Below are 19,340 nucleotides of genomic sequence, written 5' to 3'. Positions count from 1 at the left end.
TAGGATGGAGAAGGGAGGACAGAAGTGGTGTTGTTTTTTTTTTTTGTTTTTTTTTTTCCCTCTCCTCTGTATTCATGAGGTGATGAGATTATTTTCATTTAACACATTCTGTGGTTGCAGGGACCTATGGTGTAGCTGGCATCCTTGAATTCTGTTATCTTGCTGTTGTGAATTCAAATTTTCCGTGTTTTTAAAATTCATTCAAATTACATGAAAAGTATTGATAAAGTGGTTTGGACTTTTGTTTTGAACGTATTCATGTAATGCAAGAAATTGGATTAAGCTTAATATGGGACCTCTTATAAAAATAAGGATATATTTTTATAAATAGATTCATTTTAATAAAAGGTAGCAAGTAGGTACAATGTACCACCAATTTAAGTCAGGATCAGGCACAGAACCGAAGTTTTCTTATGGTGAGGTTTCTTCATGACCTCTATCTATAAAAAGGTGTGCACAGAGCAGGGGCAGACCTGTCTGGAAGGCACCTCTGTCCAATTCATCAAGTGATGTTTGTAAATTTTGCCGAGGTGATTGAACAGTAGATGCAAAAATTATTTAAATAGTAGTGGGTATTTATAAAGATCAGTTTTCAAGGATGTATTAATAATATCAGGTTGGCAAACGGTAAGCTTCTGGGTAGCTGTTAACTTTTGAATGACAGAATAGGCTGGCTATTTTTTATCATGGTTTCCTAGTGAAGTCTGGGAGCAGATAGTCACTTTACTTTAGTTATGATGATCTTAAATGTAGGGTTTAATTTTTTTCCTCTTAGTAATAGATTTATGGATGGAGAAAAAAAATTACTCACCTTCTACACCTCGACTTTAGTACAGCATGGTACTTTGCAACTTACTCTGAGCAGGTTATGGGCTACAAAAAATATTCTACAACCAGTGCTTGTGGTTGCAAAACTCAAGTTAAAATGTTATTGCCATACAGATAGAATCTGTTAAGTGGAGCTAGGCTGCACAGCTTCTTGTTAAACCAGCTCAGTATATTTCACTGTAGTGTTTTTGGAGTTACTCACATTGTGGAAATATTTGCTTGGAGCAGAGGTATAAAATACATTGAAACTTTTTTTTTTTTTTTTTCTCTGCAACATTTGTCAAGAACTGTTACGTAGCTACTTTATGTTGATTCGTATGTCTGTATGGAAAAAAGATCGAAATATATACATTTTTCCTTTTATTGTTCTGGTCTGTTTTTATCTTTTTTAATATATCGCAGCTGACAATTTTGTGGAGCTTTTCGTAGGGTGTGGTGAAGTGCCCAGCCTAGTATGACTGGCCTTTTGGTGGACTGCCTGTAATTCCATTGCTTATAGACACACCAGTTTGTATATTTATTAATAATTCTTTTAATTACATGAACTTTTAACATTGCCCCTTTGTTACTCAGTTGTGCTTGGCTTGCCAACTGCCCTCTAGCCAATAGCTTCAATTCTCCGTTGTTGTGACACGGGCAGTGTAACCGATTTGATGAGAGGTGCAATAAAAGAACTAGTTGAGTTTTACTGGAAAGCTAAAATCCTGTTGTTACTGCTTGTATGTGGGGTAACTGTAGTGTTTTTGCTTTGGATTTCTGAGATTCTTTATCATGGGAAAAGCCGTATATTTTTATTGAGTGCCACCTTAGCTGAAGTATACTGAAACTATCAATCTCAAATGGAAATGAAAATAGGCCATCTCAGTTTCCCCCAGGCATTCCATTTTTGGAAGTTCATGGGCTCTGACATTGTAGGTGCAGATTATTTTAAATAATTTATTGCACGAGTGGAAAAAAAATACAAAATTCAGCCCTTTTTTATTTTTGAGGTTTTTTATCACTGTTGCTGCTTGAGATCTTTAGAGTTGCCCATTCAACTTGTTCATCTGACAGTACCGTTGCTGAATTTCTTTTAGAAATATAAAATCACTTAATAACTTTCAATCAAAAAGGAGATTAATTTGGCAGAATCCTCATTGCAGTAAAACACAGTTATCAGAAGCACTTATCATTTTCTCTTCACTCCTATTCCTGGTACTATTGTTAGTCTAATTGGTTTCCTATTTATTTTTCTTTTTGCTAACTTCCGCAATTTTGTTCCCTTCCTTGAAGTTAAGTTCATAAATTAGCTTTTTCAATATCCAATTTACGTTATCACAAAGTCTGCTATTTGCAGCTTTTGATTGCTTTTTCTATTAAATGGCCAGCAATCGACACCTAGTTCAGTGGTATACAACTATTCGAGTAGTGAGACCACCGTGATGTAGTAACTCCATGCCTTGATAACCCAAACCAAAGATTTTATTTAAAATATATTGTTATTATGTACAGTCTGTGTGTATTATGTACCAACATAAGTACGTAGTACAGAACAGTTTAGTTTTCTTACATGTGGTTTAAAGGTAGAGCCTATTTTTTCCCCATAGCAAATGTTTGAGTAGTTTCCTATTTTAGTTTTTGGCATCTGGCACTGGGTTTTAGGATCTCGGTCGTATAATTTTTTGCTTTTTTTTTTTTTTTTCTTCTAAAGCCTGTCTATATATATCCTAAGAATTACTCCACTGTTGTTTTTTTTTTTTTTTCCCCTCTAACTTCCTGAATTTGTTTCCCAGCCGCAATGAAGGCCTATACTTAACCTTTGTTTTTTTTGGCAACAGTGTAGGCAGTTGCTATTTTGTTAAACCACAATATAAAATGTTGTTGTTCATGTGTATTAATTTCTGTTTTCATGAGAGTTGTGCTATGTGTCAGTTGTCTAATCACAAATCATGTAAAATTGAGCAATTTTTTAAATCTCTTTAATACTTCATGTAGCAGACAAAGGATGAAAACACAGATTAAAAACTAATGGTCTTCTTTTCCTCTTTTATTTTCAGAGAATTAACTAGGCTTCAAAATGAAAGTGAGGAAGAAGAGTCCCTGAAAGTATCAATTTGAACAAAAATTATTGCTGGTAGGTAAGTACTTCTTTCTCTTTGATGTTGCTGCCACTGAGACAATAGCTAGATGTGAAGAAACTAGATGAAGAGCTGTGCTACTTAAGTAACAACTGAAAACTGCCCTTCTGATGGTAAATGCATGTCAGTTGGAAGAAGCAAACTTTGCAGTTGAGAGGTCAGGTTCTTTACTAGATGTTTTGTTGATTCGCTTTATGAAGAATGCATTTTTTTTAATGTCAGATTATTGACTAAACTGGGTCAATCAGACACTTGTTTCACCTTCCTTTTCTCACAGCACCCGTTTTCCTCCTCCTTCCTTTTTTCCTATCCCCTCTGAAAAGTGAAATTCTTTGATAGATGCATTATGTATCCTCTGCCTTATGTGTAAAGCCCATATTTGGCAGTATTCTTGGGCCCTTTCATCTTCAATCTGACCTGCAGATATTACATGCATTTCTCACAGATAAGCAATACTTCTGTAGAAGGGAGGCATGTGCTTGATTCTCTCAGGTTTCTCTGTGAGAACCGTGAGCAACTAGGCCACTGTGGCTGGAAACTGTTGTGTGCTCTGGGATATTCTAAATCCAGTGCTAGATTATCTCGAATGGTGACACGTACTCAAAACTTAATATTACATATCCATATGCTTTTAAAAGTCTATGCAGGGGCTATAATATTAATTTAAATAGATGAATAATGAAAAATAAATCTTAAAATAGTAACTCTTCTTTTTGAAAATGGATTAGAGAGTGAAGTAAACTTCACTGAAATGTGAATTGAGTTGTGAGCTTAGAACCCAAGCGTGTTATGACATTCTTTTTTGATGCAACTGTAGAAAAGACTGCTGTGATCAGTGTCATTAACATTGTAAATTATGGTAAGGATATGTTTGTGAAAGTTTCTTGACCTTTCAAAATTAAACAAATTAGACAACTAGTTCAAAGTAAATTTGTTGCAGATGAGATGCTTTTACTGTTCATCCAACTTCAGTAATGATTGTGAATTAATCTGAAGACAGCTAAAGTACTTTGAATTATGATCTATTTATACAGTCATAACTCTTGAAGTACTTTGATAGCTTAAGAATTTAATGGATGGTTTAAAAAAAAAAAAAAAAAGACATAAATAGTTCTGAGGATCTCCCGGCTGGGACAGAACAAAGAGTATGAAGGTAGCTTTCCAAGCACCCAGTTAGGTTTCCTGAAACTGGGTTAGCCATTGTCAGTGCTGTTGCTGAAAGACATTGTTTCCATTTCCTGAATCCAGCTCTCACTTCATTTTGCTCAGTCTCTGACTCCTGCTTGTGAACTGATTTATCTCACAAACCCAGAAAAAGGTGACTTTTTTTTTTTTTTGCTTAGTGAGTTGGATCAGCTCAAATAAGACTTCAGAAAGTGTTAAAATGGTGAAAAGGAAGAAATGAGCGCATGCAGGTAGGAGCAATGAGCGTGGGAGCATAACCTGACCCTTTAGGCAGCAGCAAGTTAGTAATCTGTCCAGCAGTTTGTGGAAAGGCTGTATCAAAGTCACTAGATAAGAAATAGTCGATTTTACTTTTGAGTAGAACAGATACAGCCTCTGTGATAGCATTAGACTAGAACTGAGTAATCTTGCCAGATCTTTCCCAGCCCTTGCTGTTGGTAGGAGTGATCTGTCAGTACTGAATAGAAACAATGATACATGGGGAATATAATTTTTAAAAACTCTTAGTGGATATCTGGAAAAGCATTAATACACTCGCTCTCCTTCCCTCACTTCCTTTCCCTGCTGCTCCCCCCAAAAACATATGTGAAATATCTGTGTGTTCCAGGCCCTGGAAATGAATGAGAAATATGTACCACCTTGCATGAGTCTTGCAAACCTCATTTCTTATCAGGATTGTCTGGTCCCTTATACACGATGTTGTATAATTTCATAACACAGCAATTGGTCTATATCTTGGGTTACAGCTTTTTTTTTGTTCCTGTATGGCTATGGCTTTTTATTCAGCTTTTTTTTTCTTTTTTTTGGTTTAGCTGAAACATTTTCATGTAAGGGTCTAAGTGACTTTTGATCGTTAATGCACCTAATTTTAAATTTGTATATTCAGATCATACAGATCATTAATTGTGAATTTGGCAGGATTGGAGAAGTTATCCTAGTGGATGCTATTTGTCTATAAATTAATATTTCTATAGTGCCTGAAAAATAACATTTCAAATATAATTGGTAATGTGACCAGTTGAATGATTGTAACTTTTTCCTGCCAAATGTCTGTCTGTCTGTCTGTCAGAAACCTACATATGTATGTAGCATGTGGTTTTCATTTGGATCATACATACAGAGGAAAACTTGCATCAACATGAGGATTGAACTTATTTTTGTGATAACATATTTGGATCTACCTTCTGGACCCATTCCAAATTATTTATTCTGTAAAACCTTCCCAACGACCTGTTCTTTGTGACTTTGTTTTGGTATTTGTCAGCTAGAAAAGTGGAGAAAGATAAAAATGCTCCTGTCAGATGTGGATAAATGCCAAGGTTACATCCACAATATAAAAATATTCTGTAGTTACTTTGGCTCTCTTTATTTTTAAAGGAAGATGTAATCATACTACCCTGATAATTCTGTACTTTATTGTGTCTATATTTTTATTTTTAGATGGTGGCTAATAAACCCTTTGGAAACTGGTAGAACCCTGTTAACTTAAAAAGGTCTTCATTTAATTATTTTTGCTCTTGTCATGGCTTTTTTTTTTTTTTTTTTTTTTTGGTGTCCTGTTTTGTTTTTGAAGAGATGTACCAATAACCTAGTTCCAAAGGGAAGGAGAAAAATGAAATGCCTTGCTACTTACAGGGTGATTCATTTGAAATGGATCCCAATGACACTAACTTCTAATCAGACTGATCTTTCTTGAAGATATTTGTTGTAATTCATGCTAACTGTATTAAAATTGTTTAATGAATCCAAAAAAATGTCAGCAAAGAGGGAACTTTCACACCTTCAGGAAGGTTCCTTTAAGGCTGCCTAGTGTGTGTGGGTTCTTTGTCATTGTCTTTTTTAGCTCTTGGGGAGAATGTATGGCTCAAAATAAATCTATAAAAGTTGTAGGTTCAATAACAGGAAGAGATCACTGTTAAATTGCTTGGTAAGTTGGGCTTATTTGAAGCATTTGTATTTGGGTAGGATCAAATGTGTGTTCCCAAGCCTAACACCGTAGATTGCATTTACAGATTAGAGACAATATTTTGGAATAAAACAACAGTAGGATGGATGAGAGGGGAGGTGATATTGCTGTGTAAAATATTAATGGACTGTGCTGGGCATGTAATGGTAAGGTCTGAGGTCTAGTCTTCAGAAGTAATTGTAGAAAGTAGGAAGGAGTTTAGAAAAGAGCTATGAATCATTCAAAGTCTGGGAAAGTATATCTCATTTCAGAGATTTAATACGTTTATTCTGGTATTCTAGTTACCAACCATAGACTAACTATTTGATCCATTTATCTGGGAATCTATCATTCTCATTTAACTTGTATAAATCAGATGGAATATATGTAGTAAAATATGTGCCTTACCTTGGACAAAATGCGTGGTTCTGATGCAAAAACTGAGTTTCAATGATTACTGGATTTCAGTGATCAGTCTCTGGGATGTCAAGTTATGTTGGAGACAGAATTAACATATTCTGAATAAACAATACCTCCCCCTGCCCTGCAAGCTTTTTAAATTAATCCTATCGATACATAGTTCAACGTGAATTCCAGAAAGCATTGTGACTGGAATAATTAGCCTTCATTCATACTGTAAAAAAAAAATGTGTAAAAGTGGCGGAACTTTAAATAGGCTTTTTATTAAACATATTCTTGATATTTTTTTAAACCAATTTGTTGAAGTACGAAGAAAATCTGTATGCATATTTGTAGCAAAGCCCCCAGTTCAACATTTTGATCTTAATAACAACACTTGTGGTAACTTTGCCTACCTCAGTTTCAGTATTCAGCTCTTGATGATAAAGATTAATTCTGTATAAAAATGAATGTTTTGCAAATGAAAAAGTCTGCTAACTTTTTTTCCTGCTACAGGCCTTATGCTTCAGTCTGTGTAATGTAAACTGCACAGATCTTTTCAGCTTGCACGAATGGCAGAATCATGTTGGTTGCAAGGGACTTCCTTTTAGTCCAGCCCCTCAATTGCAGTTCCAGTTAGAATGGCTTGCTCAAGACCCAGTCCTGCTTGGACAAGCATGGAGATTCCACAACATGAGTTTGTGATTGACACATAAACTGTGCCAATGGTTTCATACCATCTCTGGAATCTATTAGAAACATTATTTCCTTGTGAGCAGATGTTTATATCTTTTAAAACCGAGAAGAGGGTACCAAAGTAACATCTGTGAAAATAAATTCACTGAAAGGAGACATGCCAGAGAATACAGACCCTTAGAGAAAGGAAGGAGACTTTGGATACCATCGTGAAACCTGACAAATGGATAAGGTGAATTCAGGGAGGTAGTTTGTATTTGTTGCTTTTCTGTTCTTGCAGAAGCTTGATGAAGCTCTTAACCTCAGCCTCCAGGTTCTGGCTGTAGCTTTGAGTATGTGATAAGAAAAGGAAACAAAAGAATTAGCTCTCAAAATATCTTAAAAACCTGGTTGGCCATAAAAAGCCAATGAAACAGCTCATAAGCTATTGTGTTCTGGCAACAAGATAGAATTTCTCTTTTTGTATTACCAAAATGGTTAATTGTGAACATAAATATATTGAAACCAATACCATAAAATACAATACATTGGAGATTTGAAATACTCTGTGAAAGCAAAATAGTAATTAGTTGGCCAAACTAACTGATTTTTAAGCCAGATTTGGAAAGTAAACTGGCAATATGAATAATAGAAAGACAATTCTTGTTTTTCTTTTTTGTGCTGTTTCAGAAAAGTTTTCAGCAGATGCTTTTTCTGTGCCATGATTGCCCTCAAAATCATACAGCAGCTGTAATCGCCCCTGCCTCTAAAATTTTGGCAACCATTAGTGTGCTATTCCTACATTTGTATCTTCAGCAACTCAACGGTTCACCCTGCAGCCTTTTTGTAGCTGTGAGCTGTGGTAACTGTATACAGTTCTCTTGAGAGTGGTGGCAAACCATTCCTGGAACAAACTGATATAATTCAAATAGATTCTTTTAGGAAAAATGTAATGGTATTTGTGTCTTTTTTTTTTTCTTCTTCTCCTTTTTCCCCCCCTCTCTTGTTTAATGTGGCGAATGAAATAAATTTGTGCTTTCCATCAGTGGCCTTTGGCTGAGGTATCACTTGCCTGAAAAAAGGATTTTGATTAGGAAAAAGGAAGAAATAGCGTAGGCAATGATTTTTCTGAGCTTCTCTGTTGGTACAAAGGCTGCTCAGCAAGCAAAGATGAGGTATGATGCCTTAAGAGGCAGTGCAACAGGACTATGTATAGTAGACCATCCACTTGGGAAGAAAAAAAGGAAGGAGAACTGTCATTGACTATGGAGATGGAAATGGGACCTTATAGGATTGCTGAGGGAATGACTGTGTTACAGAATATTACAAAGCAATATCGTTACAGTTCTCAGTACCATGTTCCACTCTGTCAACAGCTTATCAACATAGCCTTACCCTTACCAAATTCAACTTACTACTGGGAACATTTTACCCTTAGTCACATGTTCTATGTAAAATACAACGTGTAACAGAAATACTAATTTCTGTGAAACCCATCCTCTTCTCAAGGCATTACCAGCTTTCAACTAAATGCATATTCAAAGGTCACGCTTCATCTTTGTATGCAGTAGTAGTATCACTCCTTTCTTCTCCTTAGACACTATAGAATTTCACCTATCAGACTAAAGGTAGAATATTTCAGAACAAATGTTTACATTGCAATTATGCCATTGAATATATTCATTTCCAGGAAAAATGCTATTTGGTTTTCAGGAAGTCCTATTTTTAAGATGCATTCTGCACTTTTTGCCCAACCGTGTTAATATTAATGATATTCCTTTTATTAACCATAGAAAAGTCCCCTTTTTTCTTCTGTCTTTAAGACTGGCTTCGGAAAGCAGAACTGGTATATGTCTCTTCACTCATGATCTATCCCATTTTAGAAGTCTGTTGCCTTAAAATGTTCTTTTTCCTTCATTTTATTGCAGGAATTGCATGAATTGCAGTGCTGCACAGGATGTCACGTACTTTATGGCTCTTTATATGTGGAGATAGCTATTGACTTCACATTTTCCATACCAAATTGATTATTTGGTGACTGATAGTAGCCTGGGATTGCAAACGTCCAGAGGGCGATTGTCCCATTTTTCTGTGTTGTCAAATGACTTTGTCACTGGTGTTATGTGGCAGTTGTATTTGTCATGAATGTAAACTTCTCTGTCAGAAGGATGTGAGGGGATTGCTCATTGTCCTATAACTGTAACAGTGAATGATCTTATAACTAGGTGCTTTTTTTTTCACAGGCCCAAAAGCACCACTCAGCACTGTGCAGCTGGCCCATGAATGCTTGCAGCAGTTGGTGATTTTTATGCACCATCTGTATCATGCATCCTTTCTCCTTGATTATCTTGTCTTCATTTCGGCATGATTTGGTAGTTATTGAAGTCAAGTAAATATGGAAAAATTATGTATGCTATTGTTATATGTGCATAACACTCATCTGAGAAGGATTTGTGTACTGAGAAGGATGACAAAATGAAAACTCCACATGTTTTAAAAGCTTGCACTAAAAAGCAATGAATGGAATTGTGGGAACTCTGAGTTTTCATAATTTCCTTAATGCTGTGATTAGTACTCTACAGAGCATTGTAAAATCATCTATTAATCATATCTTAGGCAGTGATAAAGATGGCTCTGGAATGCTACCTGTATTGCACATCTCTCTTGATGGAAGATTTTGTGAACAGGAGCTGGAACAGTGGCAAAAACAAGTGTGTGCTGTGCTGTCATTTGTCACTAGTAGCAGCAGTATGGCAACTGATACTTTCTTAAATGAAACTTTTTCTAGTGTAGCAATATTATTGGAATAGGTTCTTTATGGTGTTTGTATTTCTCTATTACTAAACCATTTCTGTTTTAAATTAACAGACAGATTACAGATACTTACACTAATTTTGTCACACTGGTTTCATTCAAGCAGTTCTTCTATTTTTTTTTTTTGTCTGCTGCTTTCCATATTTTCTTACCATTTTATAGCATTGTTTCTGTTTTTCCTAAGATATTCCAGAAAAATAATTTATGTGTACTTGCAATCTCTGATTTTTAATTCATAATCGTTGCTTTTAACTAGTAGATAATTCTCAACTGTATTGTGTTATGAAATGATTTGTATGTGAATGTATTACCAAGCTTTGTAGGAGGAGGGGCAAAGTTAATTAATGCTGATACTTCTGAAATTATTTTTGCACAAACTGAAAATTGAACAGTCATTCTCCATTAGTGCTTTGTAATACCTTTGACACACTACATTTCTGAAAACTGCTTCTGTTCTGGAACGTACACTTTGAATCAAAAGAAATAGCATGCATGTGTACTCCGGACACACCACAGAATCGACGCTACAGAACTATTCAACTGATTCCTGCACTTTTCAACTAGTAGCTTATATTCTTTAGTACATTCTTTTATTTTTTTATTCTTTATTCATTGCTTGCTTAGTACAATAGCAGTGTTCTAGGGAATGTCACTAGGATGTGCCCAGTGTAAAATAATCTCTGAGTTTGCTCTGAGCAGCATTCATATTAGAGTTCATTATTATTTTGGTGCTTCACTGTAGCAGGGAGCATAGCATAAAGCAAAGCCAAGAAAAAGGAAAACTCAAACTCTGCTCATAAAATTACTGGAATGCAATTCATGCATTCTGATGTCTTCAGGGAGTATGTTAATAACATAAGTGTTCCCACCCCCTCACTCTGCTTGTGTTTCTTCCACATGCCTTTTGGAGCAATGATCTCTCAGGCTTGAGCTCTATAAATCCCTCAGATTATTTTTTTTCTCTCCATTTGCCTTATTTTGAAGGATTGCTTATTGCCTACATCTCACTCTTTCGTTTGCATTTACTCGTTCATAATTTAGTAATTGGTTGTAAACAAATCATCTGGAGATGGAGTTGATGACAGAGCATGAGACAGTTTCCTGATGCGTGCCAAGTACAATAGTTAGGTTCTGTACAAATTCTTGAAATCTGTAGATCTTCTCTACCTCTGTATATGATGAGACACAAAACAGGCTGCAAAGAAGTATCGGAAGAATTAACTACTGATAATTTAAACAGAATGTTATTAGAAATTATTACTTCCATGCAGGTATGTGCTGTCCAAATCCACTTTCTCTGTACTCTTACCCAGTCATTACCCAGTTACATTTGTGAGAGTCTTTTTTTTTTTTTTTTTTCCCTCCCAGAATCTTAATCTCTGCTATTTCTTTAGTGACTTTACAATCAAGTATGTGGCCACACAGAATCACAGAATGGTTTGGATTGGAAAGGACCTTAAAGATCATCTAATTCCACTGCCTGCTTCCAAAGTCAGGGACACCTCCCCCCAGATCACGTTGCCCAAAGCCCCATCCAACCTGACCTTAAATTCTTCCTGGGGTGTGGCATCCACAGCTTCTCTGGGCAACTTGTGCCAGCGCATCACCGCTCTTATAGTAAAGAATTTCTTCTTAACATCTCATTTAGATCTACTCTTTTTTATTTTAAAATCATTACTCCTTGTCCTATCGCTACGCTCTCTGATAAAAAGTCCATCTCCAGCTTTCTTGTAGGTGCCTTTTAGGTACTGGAATCATAGAATCATAGAATATCCTGAGTTGGAAGGGACCCTTAAGGATCATCAAGTCCAACTCTTGACACTGCACAGGTCTACCCAAAAGTTCAGACCATGTGACTAAGTGCACAGTCCAATCTCTTCTTAAATTCAGACAGGCTCGGTGCAGTGACCACTTCCCTGGGGAGCCTGTTCCAGTGTGCAACCACCCACTCTGTGAAGAACCCCCTCCTGATGTCAAGCCTAAATTTCCCCTGCCTCAGCTTAACCCCGTTCCCGCGGGTCCTGTCACTAGTGTTAATGGAGAAAAGGTCTCCTGCCTCTCGACACCCCCTTACGAGGAAGTTGTAGACTGTGATGAGGTCTCCCCTCAGCCTCCTCTTCTCCAGGCTGAACAGGCTCAGTGACCTCAGCCGTTCTTTGTACGTCTTCACCTCCAGGCCTTTCACCATCTTCGTAGCCCTCCTCTGGACACTCTCCAACAGTTTCATGTCCTTTTTATACTGTGGTGCCCAGAACTGCACACAGTACTCGAGGTGAGGCCGCACCAGCGCAGAGTAGAGCGGGACAATCACCTCCCTTGACCTACTAGGAAGGCTGGTTTAAGGTCTCCCTGGAACCTTCTTTTCTGTTGGGGCTGGGTGCTCCAGCCCTCTGATCATCCTTGTGGCCCTCCTTTGGGCTTGTTCTAACAGGTCCATGTCCTTCTTGTTCTGGGGATCCCAGAGCTGAATGCAGTGCTCCAGGTGGGGTCTCATGAGAGCAGAGCAGAGGGGGGAGAGTCACTTCCCTCGACCTGCTGGCCATGCTTCTTTTGATGTGGTCCAGGATATGGGTGGCTTTCTTGGTTGCAAGAGCACGTTGCCTGCCCACATTGAGCTTCTCATCAACCAGCACACCCAGGTCTTTCTCCTCAGGGCTGCTCTCCAACCATTCTCTGCCCAGCCTGTATTTGTGCTTGGGATTGCGCAGCCCTCATGCGTACAATAATTTTTGCATTTTGATTCTATGTTCTTTCTAGCAGCCAGAGTATAAACAAATGCTTTATCCATTTTTTTTCTATACACACCTACAGTATTTTTTCCAAAATGCATTTTTATTATGTTACTCTGCCTAACGCTGTAACTCCCTTTGATTTTGGTCTAATTCCTGGCCTGTTATGATGAGTAATCAAGTGTCTCATTCATCTAGAAAGATTGCTGTATTTATGAATTGATTATCTTCCTTCAGCAGCTCAATTGCTCAATGTGACTGCTTGCTGAGGAGCTGAGGATTCCTCAAAGCAAGAAGAAATACGTCCCTTTTTTCCTTCTCTTCCTCCGGAGCAGTTTGTAGAGTCAAATTTTGGAGAGTGTTCTATCTGTTGCCTTTTTTTTTTCTCCTGTCATTTGATTGTGCAAGATTCAGAAATGGATTAGAAAAATATGTTTTTCCTAAGTAAACAGGGAAGAGGAGTTATCATCTGGTTCTCAGCTTGTTATAAAATCACTTAAAAATAATTCAAAAATACCAATTTTGAGAATTTGCTTGGGATCATTTTGGTAGAACTTATCACAGTACAAAGTGTTTAGGGGAACCTCATGTTTTTCTTACTTTATTATTAGAATAAATACACTTTTTTTTTTTGCCCTATTTCATTTTGTTATTGATAATGGTGTCCTGAACCTTTTAAAATCATCAGAATGGTAAATACGGAAAGAATGTTTTGATTATGATTGAATGTGATGATCTATTGAGTTTCATGCCTTTTTATTATATCCTAATGGTCAGTGGTTTTGATTTATTAAATACCTTTTCTGTCAATCAGAGAAGAAAGAAAAAAAAAAAAAAAAAAAAAGAAAAAGCTTATGCAAACATGTTCCAAAGGTTTGTGTTGTAAGTGAGAAGGCTTCTTCTACAGAGCTGAAATGATGGCCTGCATTATTTTTTTGGTAATGTAAGTGCTACTTTCATGAGATGTAGCCTTATTCTAGTTGGCTATAGTTCTGTACTAGGACCAGATCCTATTCATATGTATTTATAGAACTAAGTTTGTTGTATAACTATTGATTATATTGATATCTGTACCAGAAAAATGGAAGATGACAAATTCGACAGAACCTTATTTAAAAAGAATTCCAAAGCTAGTGTTGGAGGCAAGAGATCTGTAAGATTCATTTCTGTACCAAGCAAATCTGGAGAAACTTTGAAAAAGAGTTATTAGATATATGCTTGAGTGTGTTATGTTAGTATATCACCAACATAGACCTGTTCTTATCAATAAAATATACTTAAATTTTCTGTTGTTGGCAAGGCTTTTCAACAATCAACTGTTAGAAAAATGAAGGTCTGCTGCAATAAGAGAAATTGTCTTTTTGTAAACTTGTAAATCAAAGAGAACAGGAAAAAATAGAATATATAGTTATTTTTCATAATAAAGCAGTGCCCGGATTGTTCTTATAATGTTCAAGGAACTGTGCTGTATCATGTGTCATCATTAGAATAAATTATCTAGAAAGCAGACTGTCTTGAGTTTTTTTCCAAACATAATCAGAATAGGAAACCTTAGCATTATATTTGGTTATAAATAATTTTGACATAACGCTTACATTTTGAGTGTCAATGTTTTGTACTCTTCTGTAACAGAGTAGGAGTGAAGAAAGTTTGCAAGGATTATGTATTGAGATTTGGGAGAAGGTTAGGTAATTAATTAAAAATAAAGAAATAAAATCTGAATGATACTAAATAAACATATGCCTATAGTATTTTGTGAAGAATAACACTATTTATGTTACTCAGTACAGTATGTGAAAGCATTTTTTGCATACTATGTGAAAACATTAAAACAAGTGACAACTACAAATGCAAACTACTTTACATTCCATAAACATAAATCTTCACTGGGTAGAAAACAAGCTATCCCTCCCCTGGTTCCCTGAGTTGTTCTGTATTTCATTGATATGTTTTACATACACTTAAACTGAAAATGTTGATGGTTGTTTAGTTCTATTTGTTTTGGTTCAGGTTTAACAAAATGTTAAAATACTGCTTCAGGTTCATTTCTGGCTCAAGGAAAAGTAAGATTTTCAGTGAATTTTTAGAAGGAGTTAAATTTAACTCACTTCATTAAAGGCATAATTCAAAACAATGGCTTTAAATGCTCCCATTTTCTTGGTTATGATCTTAATATGCATTGCTTAAGAAAAACTGTGAAACATTTTGTCTAGCAGTTGTTGATGTTTATTGCATATATATATTTTGTGTATTGTAATATGAATATGAAAATATATTTTTAAAGTCTATTCCAGGTTTTGACAACACAAATGTTTTTATATTTATGCATAACTGAATTTCTTTAAAAACTGAATTCACAGCTCCACCTCAGTATTTTCTAAAACTATCTAGTTTTGTTATAAAACTCTCAGTGTTAGGACTCAGGTCAGCCATCGTAGGGCCTTCACTAGCAATAAACACCTGGATATCTATGTGGTTGATAATTTAACATCTCACAGTTATAACCTACCTTCCTATGTCCTTTAGAATTCTTGTCATCAAAAAGTTACTCTGCATGTAAGAGTGACATCAGTATCATCTAATATCAGATTTATGAGACCGTTTCTGCCTTAAAATTTTCTGTCTTCTTGTTGCCCCTTGATCCGTGAACCTGTAGCTGGTTGCTAAAGGTCTTTAAAATTCTCTTTGGTGTTCTTCTCTATGTAAAATCTCCTATTGTAGCAAATTCAGCTTCAAAGAACTGAATCAATTTCTGAATATCTCAAGGTAGATGATTGTGTATATCTTTGAGACATTCATGGGAAACCCCTACCCTCCACTTAGCTTCTGCTGCCATTTAGGTTTTAATTGAAAAAAACAACACAGACTTACAAATAGGGGTCATAGAATGATTTTGTTTTCCTGATTTAGTGGTGCCTTTTCATTTTGTGAGTAGCTTCAGCTATGAGGAAGTGAATCGTTTATCTTCTGCCCATCCTGTGGAGCTGAACTCCAGCACCATCCAGACTCCCCTTTGCCTTTCTAGATCAGTCTGTGTTGGGGTGTATCATGCTGGAACAAGTCTGTGAGCCTGGCACTCAGTTTTTATCTCTGGCTGGTCCTTGGCCAGAAAGCGTTCCCGGAGCAGGGACTCTGGCAGGAGGCAGCTCAGAACCACGGAGAGCTCTTCGAATACCGGCGCATGGAATGGCGGGCGTCTCATCCTTTGTGATGCGGTTGCTACAGTGAGGCTGAACGGTTCAGAGATAAAGGAAGTTGAGTGGAATGGCTAACAAAAACAATGCTGAAAATAGGAATGAGAAGATAATATCTGGTATAAAAGAGTAGGGAGTAGATAAAAGAAATGTAACTTGCAAGTTCAAGAATAGTGCGATGCTGCTGAAGGACAGCTAAACATAGGAACAACTGACCATGAAATAGCTACATCTGTATTACAAAGTGAACAGGGTGTTCACCACAAAGGAAAACACTGCTTTTCTCCCAAATAACAAGTCCAAATGCAAGGATTCTAAGAGTTTAGTGGCTTTGTGAATAGTATTGTAAACTTGCATAGGAAATAAGAAAAACACAGCTGTAGTTTTTTTCTGCAGTTTTAACCTTTTTTTACAACCATATTTCAGACTCCACATTACTCTCCTTGTTACCATTCTGAAATACTTGCATGGTGTTTCATTAGAATGCACTGTGAGAAAATACACAAATTTAGCTTTTAAGACCTTCCTTAGAATATGGTATCCATATAGTTTTCATAATTACAGACTTTATATGACATCAATCATATTTTTATAGCAGTTTCTAAAGTAAAGTAGCCCTTGTTTAATATTTTTTTCTATTGGTAAAGTGATTGGTATAGACAAATATAAATACAATGATCTTGCATGCTACCAACACCACCATGATAGCCAATTTATGAAGTACTAATAGCTATGTTAACAACAAAAATGAAAATTTCAATTAATAGTGTAATCTTAATGCTTGCTGTAAACAGAATTAAACAAAAAGCTTCACAGGTGCTTTAAGCTCAGCAGATTTGAAAGTCCTTTGTGATTTTCCCATAATATGTTGCACCAGTTTTGAGAGGAAAAGCTGTTGGCAGCTTTATCTGAGATTTTGACTTGCAACTTTCACAGTCCTGGTTTATTCATAGCCTTGCTGTTGTAGGAAGTTCTTTGAGTGTTTCAGTTCCTTCATTTTTAAATTTAGAAAAAATAGATCACAGATCAGCAATGCACTTAAACATAGCGTGGCCAAGATCAGATGCAGTAAGCAGTCTGGTTTTGGTGGCATGGAGCTCCATGAAAGCTGTACAGCAGAGTAAATTAGGCAACATGAACCTATATGCTGATACAGATAAATTGCTTCCCATACTGGAATTAACTCATTTTTTGCAGATCAGATATCTCTACTGTCTTTGTGGTATGTAAGGTTCAGTGTCCCAAAGTAAAAGTTTTCTATCTATAAAAATAAAACAGCATTTAAAAGAAAAGTGGAGTGCCAAGGGGAATTTTTACACATTAAAATACATATATTGTGGCGTAATGGAATTAAATTTAAGGCAAAGACTCCTTTATCATATGGCGGTATTAGTATTTCAACAGTCTTCAACTTTTTTTTTTTTCTAGTAAAAACATGGTAGAAAACAGTCTTAAATTAGAAGATGGTGATACAAAGTGAATCTATAATATTTCAATAATGATCACTGCAGATATTTTCTGTCTGATATGGTTAACTCAAAGTCTTATTCTAGCGTTTCTTTTACTTTTGTTGTCAAATCACCCAATCTCCAAGTCTCCTGAGTGTAGTAAGGAAGGCATTTAGCTCAGTTCTGTGACTTCTTTTCAAGCTTCTGAGTATGGTATAGCCTTCCCTACACCAGGAGTTTGAAAAACCTCTTGGTTGCAAATAGCACTCCAGTTTACTTGTGGCTGCCAAGTGTCACGCAGTTTTGCATAACAATTACAAACTCAGTAGCTTTTTTCTCTGTTTTCCAGCTTGATTTATAAACATCCAGCTGAGTTGTGAACAGGCTGCTGCTAAGTTTCTTGTCAATTAGATGTTGCATATTGCTTTGATGCCAGCCAAAGAAGAAATATCCTACCTCTGATCTTGCTTCTGATGTTTGCAGCCATTAAGGAATGGTGTGGGGAAGCTGGTGGCAGAAAGGAGTTTAAAGTTGATTTAGCACCCAAAGAATGGAAGGATCAAATACTAGCTAAAGGTTGTCCATTCCTGCCCCTGCCGCTCTGTTCGTTACCCAAGGTGAGATTATACTGGCATTTGGCAGCTGTGCTGCCCCCAAGCAACAGCAGTATCCCTCACCATTATCTCCCATTTCTGCCTCTGGCAAATATCCATTCCTGATGGTGAGGAGAGGTCTTTGGAGAAAAAAAATCAAAAGTTAGGCCATTGTGGCTAAAAGTTGTCTGAAAGATTATCAAGCTCAGTAAGCATTTGTGAGTACATTTTAACTGGCTAGAGTGCCTTGCAATCCATTCTTCTGAGATTTGATAGCTAATGTGTAGCTTACATGCAGTTTAAATGCAACTTGCGTTTTTGAATCACGTTGTGACCAGTAGTTGGTCATGCTGACATAGAGGCAGTGGGTTAATATAAATTCTCAGCTGCTGGAAGAAGCCAACCAGCAGCAGGTTGCATTGATCAAATGTTCCGCTGAGTCTTGTTCTGATCTCTTCATCTCTTCAAAATACATGGCATAGTAGGTGGCTATTGACCATGTTAAGACTTGGTATGCAGCTTGGTAGGCTAAGAAGACTGGTCTTCTTTGCTCTCGACTTTTACTGATCTCCAGTGGTGTTTTACACAACTGTGGGTATTAAGTTCTGTGCTCTGTTAAGAACATAGTAAGTTCTAAGTTCTGTAAAGAAAAGGATGGGCTGTTTCTATTCATCGGTTCTTACCTGACTAGTGCAAGCCAGAAAACTCAATTCTTTTCAAACTCTTGAGTGATTACTATATTTTTGTAAGTGTTTTTGAAGCTTCATTTTAAATGGAATGAGTGACAGAGGATCCATTATCTCATTACATTAACTGTTTCAATAGTTAATTCCTTTAGCTGTTATACATTTACAGATGTAGACCGTCCTTTCCCCTTTCTCATAAACTTAATTTATCTAGGTTAAACTCCTAGACCTTGGATTTTGTTATACCTTTGTTTGCAAATGCAAGAAGAAATTCATCATCAGAAGTCGTTTCATTTTTAACGTAAGTTACAGTGTCCTGCTAACTTTCATTTCTTTTACTGTATTGTTTCCTCAGACTTAACACTCATTCTTCCTATTCTCTTTTGGAATGAGTTTTTTTCAAGGGCTATCAGTAGATTATTACTGTGGAAGAAGATCATGCTTGGTGTTTCAAATTTTTATAATTCATTCTTGGCTGTAACTGTGCTATGTTAGGGCTGTATAGTGTTAATTCAGTAAGCAAACAGGAATAAATAAACCTCCTCTCTTACATAATTGTCCTGTTCGTTTACTAAGATGACTATATCTTACAAAGACATTTGGTTAGTTCACATAAGACAATTTTTAACCTTGTTGTGTTTCTGGTTAATGTGTTATTTTAATAGTTAAAAAGAATTGTAAAACAAAAGACTGTTTTATCCCTTGCTTATTGAAATGAGTCTATATA

At 36.3% G+C, this 19,340-nt stretch overlaps 1 protein-coding gene across 5 annotated transcripts in view; it reads left to right on the top strand.

Annotated features, from left to right (window-relative positions):
• FUT8 (fucosyltransferase 8) overlaps positions 1-19,340 on the top strand; it is a 98,423-nt gene that overhangs the window by 19,815 nt on the left and 59,268 nt on the right. For 2 of the 5 annotated variants that reach the window (XM_082761695.1, XM_082761693.1), the window contains exon 2: positions 2,865-2,945. The gene's annotated coding sequence lies outside the window, so the exon portion shown is untranslated. Of the gene's footprint in view, positions 1-2,864; positions 2,946-18,503; positions 18,519-18,827; positions 18,915-19,340 lie in introns of those variants that run through there. The other 3 variants (XM_082761696.1, XM_082761697.1, XM_082761694.1) reach the window with 3 other exon arrangements.

Source organism: Aythya marila, assembly GCF_965140915.1.
Source record: "Aythya marila genome assembly, chromosome: 5".
Taxonomy (NCBI): Eukaryota; Metazoa; Chordata; class Aves; order Anseriformes; family Anatidae; genus Aythya; species Aythya marila.
Note: the sequence above shows the minus strand (reverse complement) of the source record. Positions and strands in the feature narration are given on the sequence as shown.